The sequence below is a fragment of the Salmo salar genome, unplaced genomic scaffold (genome assembly GCF_965601325.2).
Source record: "Salmo salar unplaced genomic scaffold, fSalSal1 ptg000519l, whole genome shotgun sequence".
In the NCBI taxonomy this organism is placed as follows: domain Eukaryota; kingdom Metazoa; phylum Chordata; class Actinopteri; order Salmoniformes; family Salmonidae; genus Salmo; species Salmo salar.
Window position 1 is genome coordinate 1,126,912 of NW_027675407.1, and position 12,226 is coordinate 1,139,137.

Consider the following 12,226-nt stretch of genomic DNA (forward strand, 5'->3'; position numbering starts at 1 on the left):
CCTCCTATAGTAACACCTCCTATTGTAACACCTCCTATGGTAACAACTCCTATGGTAACACCTCCTATGGTAACACCTCCTATGGTAACATCTCCTATGGTAACATCTCCTATGGTAACACCTCCTATGGTAACACACCCTATAGTAACACCTCCTATGGTAACACCTCCTATGGTAACATCTCCTATGGTAACACCTCCTATGGTAACACCTCCTATGGTAACATCTCCTATGGTAACACCTCCTATGGTAACACCTCCTATGGAAACAACTCCTATGGCTATGGTAACACCTCCTATGGTAACACCTCCTATGGTAACACCTCCTATGGTAACACCTCCTATGGTAACACCTCCTATGGTAACACCTCCTATGGTAACACCTCCTATGGCTATGGTAACACCTCCTATGGTAACACCTCCTATGGTAACACCTCCTATGGTAACACCTCCTATGGCTATGGTAACACCTCCTATGGTAACACCTCCTATGGTAACACCTCCTATGGTAACACCTCCTATGGTAACACCTCCTATGGCTATGGTAACACCTCCTATGGTAACACCTCCTATGGTAACACCTCCTATGCTAACACCTCCTATAGTAACACCTCCTATGGTAACACCTCCTATGGTAACAACACCTATGGTAACACCTCATATGGTAACACCTCCTATAGCTATGGTAACACCTCCTATGGTAACACCTCCTATGGTAACACCTCCTGTGGTAACACCTCCTCTGGTAACGCCACCTATGGTAACACCTCCTATGGTAACACCTCCTATGGTAACACCTCCTATGGTAACACCTCCTATGTTAACAACTCCTATGGTAACAGCTCCTATGGTAACACCTCCTATGGTAACACCTCCTTTGAATACCCTCTTCATAATGCATTATATGTGCATTCATCTGCATAATACGCAATGCAAAATAACCTGTTAGCTCCTATGTCATGCATCATAATAATGCATTAAGCAGATGTATTTATCATTCATTATGTATTGTGTCTTCTTTGTGTTGTCTTTCTCTTCATATTGTGGTGGTAGTGTGTGTTCCTTGATGCACTCTGGGTCTCTCTGGATACTGGAGACAGACCACCACGCAACTCACTGTGGACAAAGAGAGATGGTTTAACCAAAAAAAATATTCATTTACACCCACACCACATCACACGCGCACAAAGTCAAACGTTTGACAACTTACCCTTTTAGCGTGGCACTGCATTGTGCAACCTGGGAGGAGTCATCTAGAAATTGAACAAAATAGGAAAATATATTATATTCTCCTACAGTTCTGAAGGTGATTTGATTGAATAAAGTATGAATATAATAATATGTCAGAGGAAACCTTTTCCTCACAGCATGTAAAGAAAGTGGAAGAGTTATGTTTTTACCGTTGTTCTGAGTGTTGTTCTGAGTGATGTTGATGTTACCTCCTACTTCCTTATTGCTGATCACTGGGGCACATAGACTGCTTCCACCCTCAGCTGTGAGGGAAGACTGGGGATTGTAGGCTGGGAAGACTGGGGATTGTCGGTCTGGGGGGACTGGGGATTGTAGACTGGGGAGACTGGGGATTGTAGGCTGGGGAGACTGGGGATTGTAGGCTGGGGAGACTGGGGATTGTAGGCTGGGGATTGTAGGCTGGGGAGACTGGGGATTGTAGGCCAGGAAGACTAGGAGAGACAATGAGAGATAGAGGTAACACTGGCCTCTATGTCCTCAACCTGGTACTACAACACAAGGCAAAACTGACTTGAACCATTTCAGGGAAATTGGTCTGACCTTTGTTGAAAGAGCGTTTCTCCACTGTTGCCCTCTGCTTTCCTCCCTTCAGTGTACTCCTTTTTTCTTCCCAAAGACAAACTTCTCTTTTTGGAGAAAGTGGTAATGTCCCTCTCCTCTCTCCTCCCTTTGGAGCAATTGCTCCCCATCTCTTTCTCTCAAGTCTCAATCTACGGAACATGAGTGAACTCATGAAAACATATTTTTGTATTCTTCAGAAGTCCAAATGTCTAAAACGCCAAATGTGTACTGAACCTTACCAAATTAAAGACAATTGCTGTTACCTAGAAAACAGTTAGAAATATATTTTACTATTTTATGTATTTCAAATCCATTCGAGTTTGATAAATTGTCAATAACACTTGACTTTCTGTTCCACCACATCAGTAGCACCTAAATATTTGGTTCAAGAAAGATTTATTTCAGAAGTTAATCCAAAACAAACATAATATATTGTAATTATTGAAAGAAGATCCTTATCTTTCTGGTAATAGACATTTACTGCGGCGTCACAGTTTTGTCGTCCGAGTTTGGCTGGTGTAGGTTGTTATTGTAAATTAGAATTTGTTCTTAACTGACTTGCCTAGTTAAATAAAGGTTCAATAAAAATAAATGTTATTGTGTGAGAGGAGAGAGAGAGAGAGAGAGAGAGAGAGAGAGAGAGAGAGAGAGAGAGAGGAGAGAGGAGAGAGAGAGAGCAGACAGACAGACAGACAGACAGACAGACAGACAGACAGACAGACAGACAGACAGACAGACAGACAGACAGACAGACAGACAGACAGACAGACAGACAGACAGACAGACAGACAGACAGACAGACAGACAATGAGTGAAAATGAAAGAGAATGAAAGAGAATGAAAGAGAATGAAAGAGAATGAGAACCCCTATCCTAGAGTGAGAATGAAAAGGAAAGAGATCCCCTCCCATCCTGGCAGATGTTTATCTTAGTCTCAGAGCACAGTAGGACTGTAAGCAAACAATCTCTACAAAGGCCCCAACAGTACAGAGTTCCAGATGGCTCATTGTTTGGCTAGTGCACTTTTTTATATTCTATTTGATGTATTTTAAGTGTGCAGATATTAGTTATCTGGGTAGAAAATACTGTTCCTTTTCCAACATTCACTGTTTTTCTAAGTATACAAAACACATTTCCTCAGTATTCCCCTAACTGCTGATAAACAGGATGCTGCTTATTTCCTGTTCCAACAACACCTACTCTCCTCTCAACCCCAGACTGTCGCCATGCAATTTCTTTCCCCAAAAGCTCTCTTACATAGGCAGTATTCACATTTCCTCTACCTCAAGATCTAATTAACATTTCAATTCCTGATCAAATTATAGTTGTGTCACATTTTCCCACAGCACGCACTCGCTCACTAAAGTAAAAAAAACTGAACAAACACATCGCCTTCCCCATGGCTCAGTTGGTAGAGCATGGTGTTTACAACACCAGCATGGTGTGTTATACATACTGGCCCTTCCCCGTGGCTCAGTTGGTAGAGCATGGTGTTTACAACGCCAGCATGGTGTGTTATACATACTGGCCTTCCCCGTGGCTCAGTTGGTAGAGCATGGTGTTTACAACGCCAGCATGGTGTGTTATACATACTGGCCTTCCCCGTGGCTCAGTTGGTAGAGCATGGTGTTTACAACGCCAGCATGGTGTGTTATACATACTGGCCTTCCCCGTGGCTCAGTTGGTAGAGCATGGTGTTTACAACGCCAGCATGGTGTGTTATACATACTGGTCTTCCCCGTGGCTCAGTTGGTAGAGCATGGTGTTTACAACACCAGCATGGTGTGTTATACATACTGGCCTTCCCCGTGGCTCAGTTGGTAGAGCATGGTGTTTACAACACCAGCATGGTGTGTTATATATACTGGCCTTCCCCGTGGCTCAGTTGGTAGAGCATGGTGTTTGCAACGCCAGCATGGTGTTTGCAACGCCAGGGTTGCAATTTTCAAGTGTCTGCCTCAGATGATGAAAATAACTACCAAGATGTCCTCGATCCAATTTTAATTTGTATTATTTATTATTTAACCTTTATTTAACTACGCAAGTCAGTTAAGAACAAAGTGTTATTTACAATGACAGCCTACCAAAAGGCAAAAGGCTCCTGTGGGGACGGGGGCCTGGGATTTAAAAAATTAAATAAATACAATATAAATATAGGACAAAACACACTTCACAAAAAGAGAGACAACACAACACTACATAAAGAGAGACCTAAGACAATAACATAGCAAGGCAGCAACACATGACAACACAACATGGAAACAAAAAGGGTTCTTCTATGGGGACAGCGGAAGAATCCTTTTAGGTTCTAGATAGCACCTTTTTTCCTGAGAGTAGACCTATATTGCCGTGGTTTTCTGTAAAAATAAATGCAACAGGTCCTCTGGTGAATCTAGCAAGACAGCGAATCATTGCATCACCGACTAAGTATGAATATAATGAACATTTATGACTTGCACCGTTATGCAATTATTAAGAGACTAGATACAAAGAGCTAATCCTGGCAACCAATGTTCTAGCATTCATTAATGGAGGCAAGCAGATCAGAGATGTCAAGGTGGCATCCAATAATATGCTACAGTATGTGTACTGTATAGTGTACATAACAACTACCAATAGACCTTCTAAATTATAAGCATTTGGTCAATCAAATAATTACTCTGTAAAATGAGGAATGCAGTTACTCTATTTAACTAATTGGATGAAAGAATTGACACTCAAACAATTACAGTGTACTGTACATTAAATACATTATACATTACAGAATTACACAGAGTATATGACTATCACCAATAGGCTTAAACAATGTGGTAACACATGTCTTCAGTTCAGAAAAGTCTCTAAGAGAAAACACAATGTGTGTCTGATACACATGAGCTTGGTAGCAAGTTCTCAAAGGTTGAACAAATTCACTGTCCTTTTAACCAAATTCAAGCAGAAACTCACGCCCAACCTGAATTAAGACTTCTTTCCACTTTGATAGTTATAACAAAAGGCAGGAAAACAGCCAGATTCGAATCTAATCAACTCAATGTAAGTAACGTTAGCTAGCAATCTAAATCCAAAAACAGCTTAAATTATTTATTCCTATTTAACAATATTTTAGAAGGCTTACATCAGCCTGCCTAGTCAGCTAGCCAGACAGTTATGTTTAGCCAACGTTAGCTAGCTAGCTAATTGTTTTTGTAGCTTTCATTTTGTATGTAACGTTAGCTTGCACTTAAATGGAATCTCTTGAGGAGATGTTATTTTATCTTTCCAACCAGGCAAAGTACTATGAAGGCACCAATGATCTCGACAAGAAGCACAACATTCGTAGGGGTCAGAAATTCACTATTCAAGGAAGGCACCAGTTCGCTTCTATTACATGACTGGAAGGATTTAGCTATGAACAACCATTTTTCAAAAACCATTAACCCTCTAGGTAGTTGGTCATCTAGAAGTTGCTAGCTATACATTTGTCATCTTGAGGTATCTAGCTATAAGTTAACTCAGATCAATCAAATTGACAAGTCTAAGCATTTTTTTTAATTTAAACTTTATTTAAACTAGACAAGTCAGTGAACTAGGCAAGTCAGTTAAAAGACCAAATTCTTATTTACACTGACGGCCTAGGAACAGTGGGTTAACTGCCTTGTTCAGGGGCAGAATGACAGATGTTTACCTTGTCAGCTCGGGGATTCAATCCACCAACCTTTCTGTTAATGGCCCAATGCTCTAACCAGTGCAGGACATTAAGCACACGGAGGAGATAACCCAGACCTTCTCAGAACCATTGTCTCCAAGCTGCCTTCAAAGCTCAGGGAGAAGTGGAGATCAGCTGTGTGGGATTTTCAGGATCAACACAGCAGAGGAACAAAGTCTGAAGACTTTGTGGAGAAGCAGGCCTGAATTGCATTGCATCCAGTATTCTTTTAAACCTTTTATTATATTCATAAGTATATTGAGTTTTTTTTTTAACACAATATACTTGCAGTGAAGCAGCTCAACAACTACATCATACTGGTCATCTAACAGACTCCCATCCAGAGCGACACACAGAGGCACGTTGACAGATCTCCCACAGGGTCAAAAACGGGGACCCGAACCAGCGATCCATTAGCAACTGGCCCAAGCTCCCAACCGCCAGGCCACCAGCCCTCCAAGATCCCCCCCCACAGTTCCCCAAGAGCTGCCCCTCAACCATCCAAGACCCACCCACAGCCCCCCCAAAGAAAAATAAAATACTATATATATATATATATTCCATTCCCCACCCCAAGATCTCCACCCCCTCATTCACCAACAACCAACAAAATGAACAAAAGAGAAAAAATAGAAAGACAAAGGAAAACAGAAAACCACCAGGCAAAAAACAAAAGACATCCAGGACAACAACAATCACAACAGCAGGCAAACTGAATATGTTGTGCATGTATGGCACTATTTACATGTGTGTGTGTGTGTCTGTGTTTGTGCACATGTGTGCATTTGAATGAGAGTGTGTATATATACATGTGTACAAACACCTGCACGGCATCAGCCTCAGACAAACCAACATTAGCTGTAACAACACTGCCCCTCAGTGTCATTCAAACTGGCTTTTTGTTATGTTTATTTTGACTTTATTTTTTATACTTTTATCTTTGACCGTCATTCTATCCCGGTACCCTGCAACTCCACTCTCATTTGTCTCAGCTTCCCTCAGCCCATCCCACCTATCTCTGCAGGCCAGCCTCTTCGGATTTCTACGCAACATATATCTTTCAATGATGATGTGATGTTTAACATTGTCACGCCCTGACCTGAGAGAGCCTTTTTATGTCTCTATTTAGGTTTGGTCAGGGTGTGATTTGGGTGGGCATTCTATGTCTGTATTTCTATGTTGGGGGATTGCTTTGTTTCGGCCGGGTATGGCTCCCAATCAGGAACAGCTGTACATCGTTGTTGCTGATTGGGAGTCATACTTAGGCAGCATGTTTTTCCTTTGGGTTTTGTGGGTAGGTGTTTTCTGTTTAGTGTGTTAGGATACCTGACAGGACTGTTTGGCTGTCGTCTGTGTTTCTTTGTGAAGTGCCTTTTTCATCTAAAATAAAAGATGAACAAATTCCACGCTGCACCTTGGTCTACTACTTCAGACAGCCGTTACAGGGATGCTGCACCTTGGTCTACTACTTCAGACAGCCGTTACAGGGATGCTGCACCTTGGTCTACTACTTCAGACAGCCGTTACAGGGATGCTGCACCTTGGTCTACTACTTCAGACAGCCGTTACAGGGATGCTGCACCTTGGTCTACTACTTCAGACAGCCGTTACAAACATACCATTTCTATCGAATATAATCTACAGAATGCGTATTGAAGATAAATACTTTTACGAGGAGTATTAGTAATTGACTGACCCGGTCTCTCCAGATCTCCTAACAGTACTATTTCTAGGCTCAATTTTATATCAATGCTATGCATTTTCAGCCATTCCTGAACCTGAGACCAGAAACAGGCTACATGAGGGCAATACCATAATAAATGGTCTATTGAATATGTAGTCTCACAACAAAATCTGCAGAGCTTTGATGATTGATTTGATGATATGCCCCAAATATTCAACATTTTGTTGGTAGCAAGAATTCTAAATAATAATTTCAGCTCAAACCATGAAGTCTTGAATCTTGCGTTGTTTTATATATCAACTCATACACCTTGTACCATGGAATCGGTACACCAAAAATCTCTTCCCAACTATTTTGCAATCTGTATGGCACAACATCCTGGTCCTCAAATGAAACTGGTATACTTTCCTATTAATGCAATTTTTATTCCTCCGCCAGTTTTGATCCTTTATATTGGTCAGACAGACCAGTTCCCTACATCCTCCCGCTACCACCTGCCTCCTCCATTTTTGGGGTAATGCTGTAATCAATTGGTTGTAATCTTGGATTGAACAGACCTTCCCAAACAATTCTGATAACTCTATGAAGGATATAACTCTACCATTCCAATTTACAATATAATTTAAAAACAGAATACCCTTTTCAAACATCTTTCCCATAAATACAGGTATTTTATCAACCAGCACATTTGAGTTCAGCCATAATATTTGTTTTATCTTTTCAGGGGGGATGAAATTGACATTGTAGCCAGCTCTGCAATGCTTGTTTGAAAAAAAGATACTTTGAAAAAAAGTATAATTCTCAATTAATCTAAAATGAGACATGGCAATCTGCACAAAGGCAAAAAGACCATTTATAAACAATGGATGAGCTTTTCTTAGTAATCTACTGGAGAACCATTTAGGGTTCAAGTAAAACTGTTGAATGAGTGAAGCTTTTAGAGAGAGGTTTAGTGCTTTTATATTTAATCATCTCAACCCACCCAAATCATATTCATTATATAGATAGTCACGCTTTATTTTGTCTGGTTCAGCATCCCAGATAAAGAAAATCTTTTTTGCTCATTGGATTTGAAAAACAAATCATCAGGAGTAGCAGGGGCATAAACTGAGATAAGACTAAGGAGTTAATCAGGGCATTTTTCCATAAATAGACAAGTATTTACCTCTCCATGGTTGCAGGATCTAATCTATGTACTGTTTCTGGTCATGTGACATTAACCTTGTTTATAGTGTTCTCTGCATGTTTGTTACAGATGATGTCTACTCTCTGCAGAATCACATGCTCTGTTGATGTAAAAAATAATAATTGTACCTTTATTTAACAAGGCAAGTCAGTTAAGAACAAATTCTTATTTACAATGACGGCCTAGGAACAGTGGGTTAACTGCCTTGTTCAGGGGCATAACAACAGATTTTTACCTTGTCTGCTTGGGGATTCAATCTAGCAACCTTTCGGTTACTGGCCCAACACTCTAACCACTAGGCTACCTGCCGTCCCTCCACTCTAACCACTAGGCTACCTGCCACCCCCTCCACTCTAACCACTAGGCTACCTGCCGCCCCTCCACTCTAACCACTAGGCTACCTGCAGCCCCTCCACTCTAACCACTAGGCTACCTGCCGCCCCTCCACTCTAACCACTAGGCTACCTGCCGTCCCTCCACTCTAACCACTAGGCTACCTGCCTCCCCTCCACTCTAACCACTAGGCTACCTGCCACCCCCTCCACTCTAACCACTAGGCTACCTGCCACCCCTCCACTCTAACCACTAGGCTACCTGCAGCCCCTCCACTCTAACCACTAGGCTACCTGCCACCATGCCCCCATCTGTGTTGGACATTGTGTTCTTCATAGAGGCTACAGTTTTTATATGATTATATTTAATAACATGACTTTTGGTCTCTTGTTTTCTCAGTAAACTGGCAAAGCAGCTTGTCACTGGGACATGGACTGAAACAACTGACCTGAACTTTATTAAAGGTAATAGTGAGCATTGAGTGTTTTTTGCATTCAATGTTATTATTTGATTTCAAATATTTTGTTGCATATTTTGTAACTGTAAGTGTTAACTCTTGAAACAGGGACTTCCTGGAACCATAAAGCAGTGATTGTGGTGTCTTTATGCTCATGGTCAGATTTCACTGTTCTAATATCATCATTTTTTACTAACATACATTTATAATGAGTAGTTAACATTATGTTTTACTAACATACATTTATAATGAGTAATTAACATTATGTTTTACTAACCTACATTTATAATGAGTAATTAACATTGTGTTTTACTAACCTACATTTATAATGAGTAATTAACATTATGTTTTACTAACCTACATTTATAATGAGTAATTAACATTATGTTTTACTAACCTACATTTATAATGAGTAATTAACATTATGTTTTACTAACCTACATTTATAATGAGTAATTAACATTATGTTTTACTAACCTACATTTATAATGAGTAATTAACATTATGTTTTACTAACCTACATTTATAATGAGTAATTAACATTATGTTTTACTAACCTACATTTATAATGAGTAATTAACATTATGTTTTACTAACCTACATTTATAATGAGTAATTAACATTATGTTTTACTGACCTACATTTATAATGAGTAATTAACATTATGTTTTACTAACCTACATTTATAATGAGTAATTAACATTATGTTTTACTAACCTACATTTATAATGAGTAATTAACATTATGTTTTACTAACCTACATTTATAATGAGTAATTAACATTATGTTTTACTAACATACATTTATAATGAGTAATTAACATTGTTTATTCATTATTGTCATGACTTCCGCCGAAGTCGGTCCCTCTCCTTGTTCGGCGGTCGACGTCACCGGCCTTCTAGCCATCACTGATCCACTTTTCATTTTCCATTGGTTTTGTCTTGTCTTCCATCACACCTGGTTCCAATCCCATCAATGACATGTTGTGTATTTAACCCTCTGTTTCCCCTCATGTCCTTGTCGGAGATTGTTTGTTGTATGTAATGGTGCATTTATGCTCTGGTGTGCGACGGGTTTTCTACCCACTTCCTTTATTTTGTATATGTTGGTTTTCGGAATTTGCGAGCACTTATTAAACGATTCCGTTTATACCAAGTTCATTCTCCTGCGCCTGACTTCCCTGCCACCAACACGCACGCTTTACAATATGTTTCACTAACATACATTTATAATGAGTAATTAACATTGTGTTTTATTCATTATGTGTTTTCTTTCCAGTACACATGATATTTTGCCACAGACACTCCATTTGATTACTTGATCGTAAGTGGTATTATGTCAAATGCAGAAAAGGTATTAATTTAGAATTTACAGATTCTCGAAATGAGCAATTGGAAATGCATTGTGACTGTTCTCGTCCTTCAGCCTGATATACCTGGTCTGAGGAGATGGTGGTGTGTGGTCCTTCAGCCTGGTCTGAGGAGATGGTGGTGTGTGGTCCTTCAGCCTGGTCTGAGGAGATGGTGGTGTCTGGTCCTTCAGCGCTGGTCTTGAGGAGATGGTGGTGTCTGGTCCTTCAGCCTGGTCTGAGGAGATGGTGGTGTCTGGTCCTTCAGCCTGGTCTGAGGAGATGGTGGTGTCTGGTCCTTCAGCCTGGTCTGAGGAGATGGTGGTGTCTGGTCCTTCAGCCTGGTCTGAGGAGATGGTGGTGTCTGGTCCTTCAGCCTGGTCTGAGGAGATGGTGGTGTCTGGTCCTTCAGCCTGGTCTGAGGAGATGGTGGTGTCTGGTCCTTCAGCCTGGTCTGAGGAGATGGTGGTGTCTGGTCCTTCTGGGGAACCTGGAGCTGGACAGGTACAATCTGTTATTTGAATAAAAGTCAATGTCTTTGGAAGATTATCCCAAGTGATATTTAATTTTGAAGTGTTGGTACTTTTTTCTGAAAATATCCAGGCATGGCAGAAGGCTTGTCCACTGGATAGACTAAGGCAAGGCTTTGTTAAGGGGGATCTCCAGCATAGATTATGAATTTAACGGAAAAAGGAGACGTGGAAGTCACCCATGTCAGTGTCATGTCATGAAGTTGGTCATTTCTGATAACGAAACCATTTGGAAAATATGACATTATGTCCTGTTCCCAAATGTACTAGTTAAAGGTTTTAGACTACAGTATGTTATACTGTAACTAAAATGGTTTTAGACTACAGTATGTTATAACTACAACTAAAATGGTGTCATGATTTTTACAAACAGCATCAAATATACACTACATGACCAAATGTATGTGGACACCTGCTCACCGACCATCTCATTCCAAAGTCAAGGGCATTAATATGGAGTTGGTCCCCCCTTTGGTGCTATAACAGCCGCCACTCTTCTGGGAAGGCTTTCCACTAGATGTTGGAACATTGCTGCGGGGACTTGATTCCATTCAGCCACAAGAGCATTAGGAAGGTCGGGCACTGATGTTGGGTGATTAGGCCTGGCTCACAGTTGACGTTCCAATTCATCCCAAAGGTGTTCAACGGGGTTGAGGTCAGGGCTCTGTGAAAGACAGTCAATTTCTTCCACACCAATCTCGACAAACAATTTCTGTATGGACCTCGCGTTGTGCACAGGGACATTGTCAATCAGAAATAGGAATGGGCCTTCCCCAAAATGTTGCCACAGTTGCCAGCACAGAATCATCTAGAATGTAATTGTATGTTGTAGCGTTACGATTTCCCTTCACTGGAACTAAGGAGACTAGCCCGAACCATGGAAAAACAGCCCCAGACCATTATTCCTCCTCCACCAAACTTTACAGTTGGCAGTATACGTTGGGGCAGGTAGGGTTCTCCTGGCATCCGCCAATCCCAGACGTGACAGTCGGACTGCCAGATGGTGAAGCGTGATTCATCACTCCAGAAAACACGCTTCAGCACTTGGCTGCCCCGTTCTGTGAGCTTGTGTGGCCTACCACTTCACGCTTGAGCCGTTGTTTCTCCAAGATGTTTCCACTCCACAATAACTGCATTTACAGTTGACCAGGGAATCTCTAGCAGGGCAGAAATGTGATGAACTGACTTTGTGG

At 40.9% G+C, this 12,226-nt stretch overlaps 1 long non-coding RNA gene across 1 annotated transcript; it reads right to left on the bottom strand.

Annotated features, from left to right (window-relative positions):
• Positions 1-534: 534 nt before the first annotated feature.
• Positions 535-2,280, bottom strand: LOC145876247 (uncharacterized). Its single transcript, XR_014391471.1, has 3 exons — positions 1,400-2,280; positions 1,210-1,252; positions 535-1,115 (listed from the first exon to the last, which is right to left on the bottom strand). It is a non-coding gene; the product is annotated as an uncharacterized LOC145876247 (long non-coding RNA).
• Between the last annotated feature and the right edge of the window lie 9,946 nt (positions 2,281-12,226).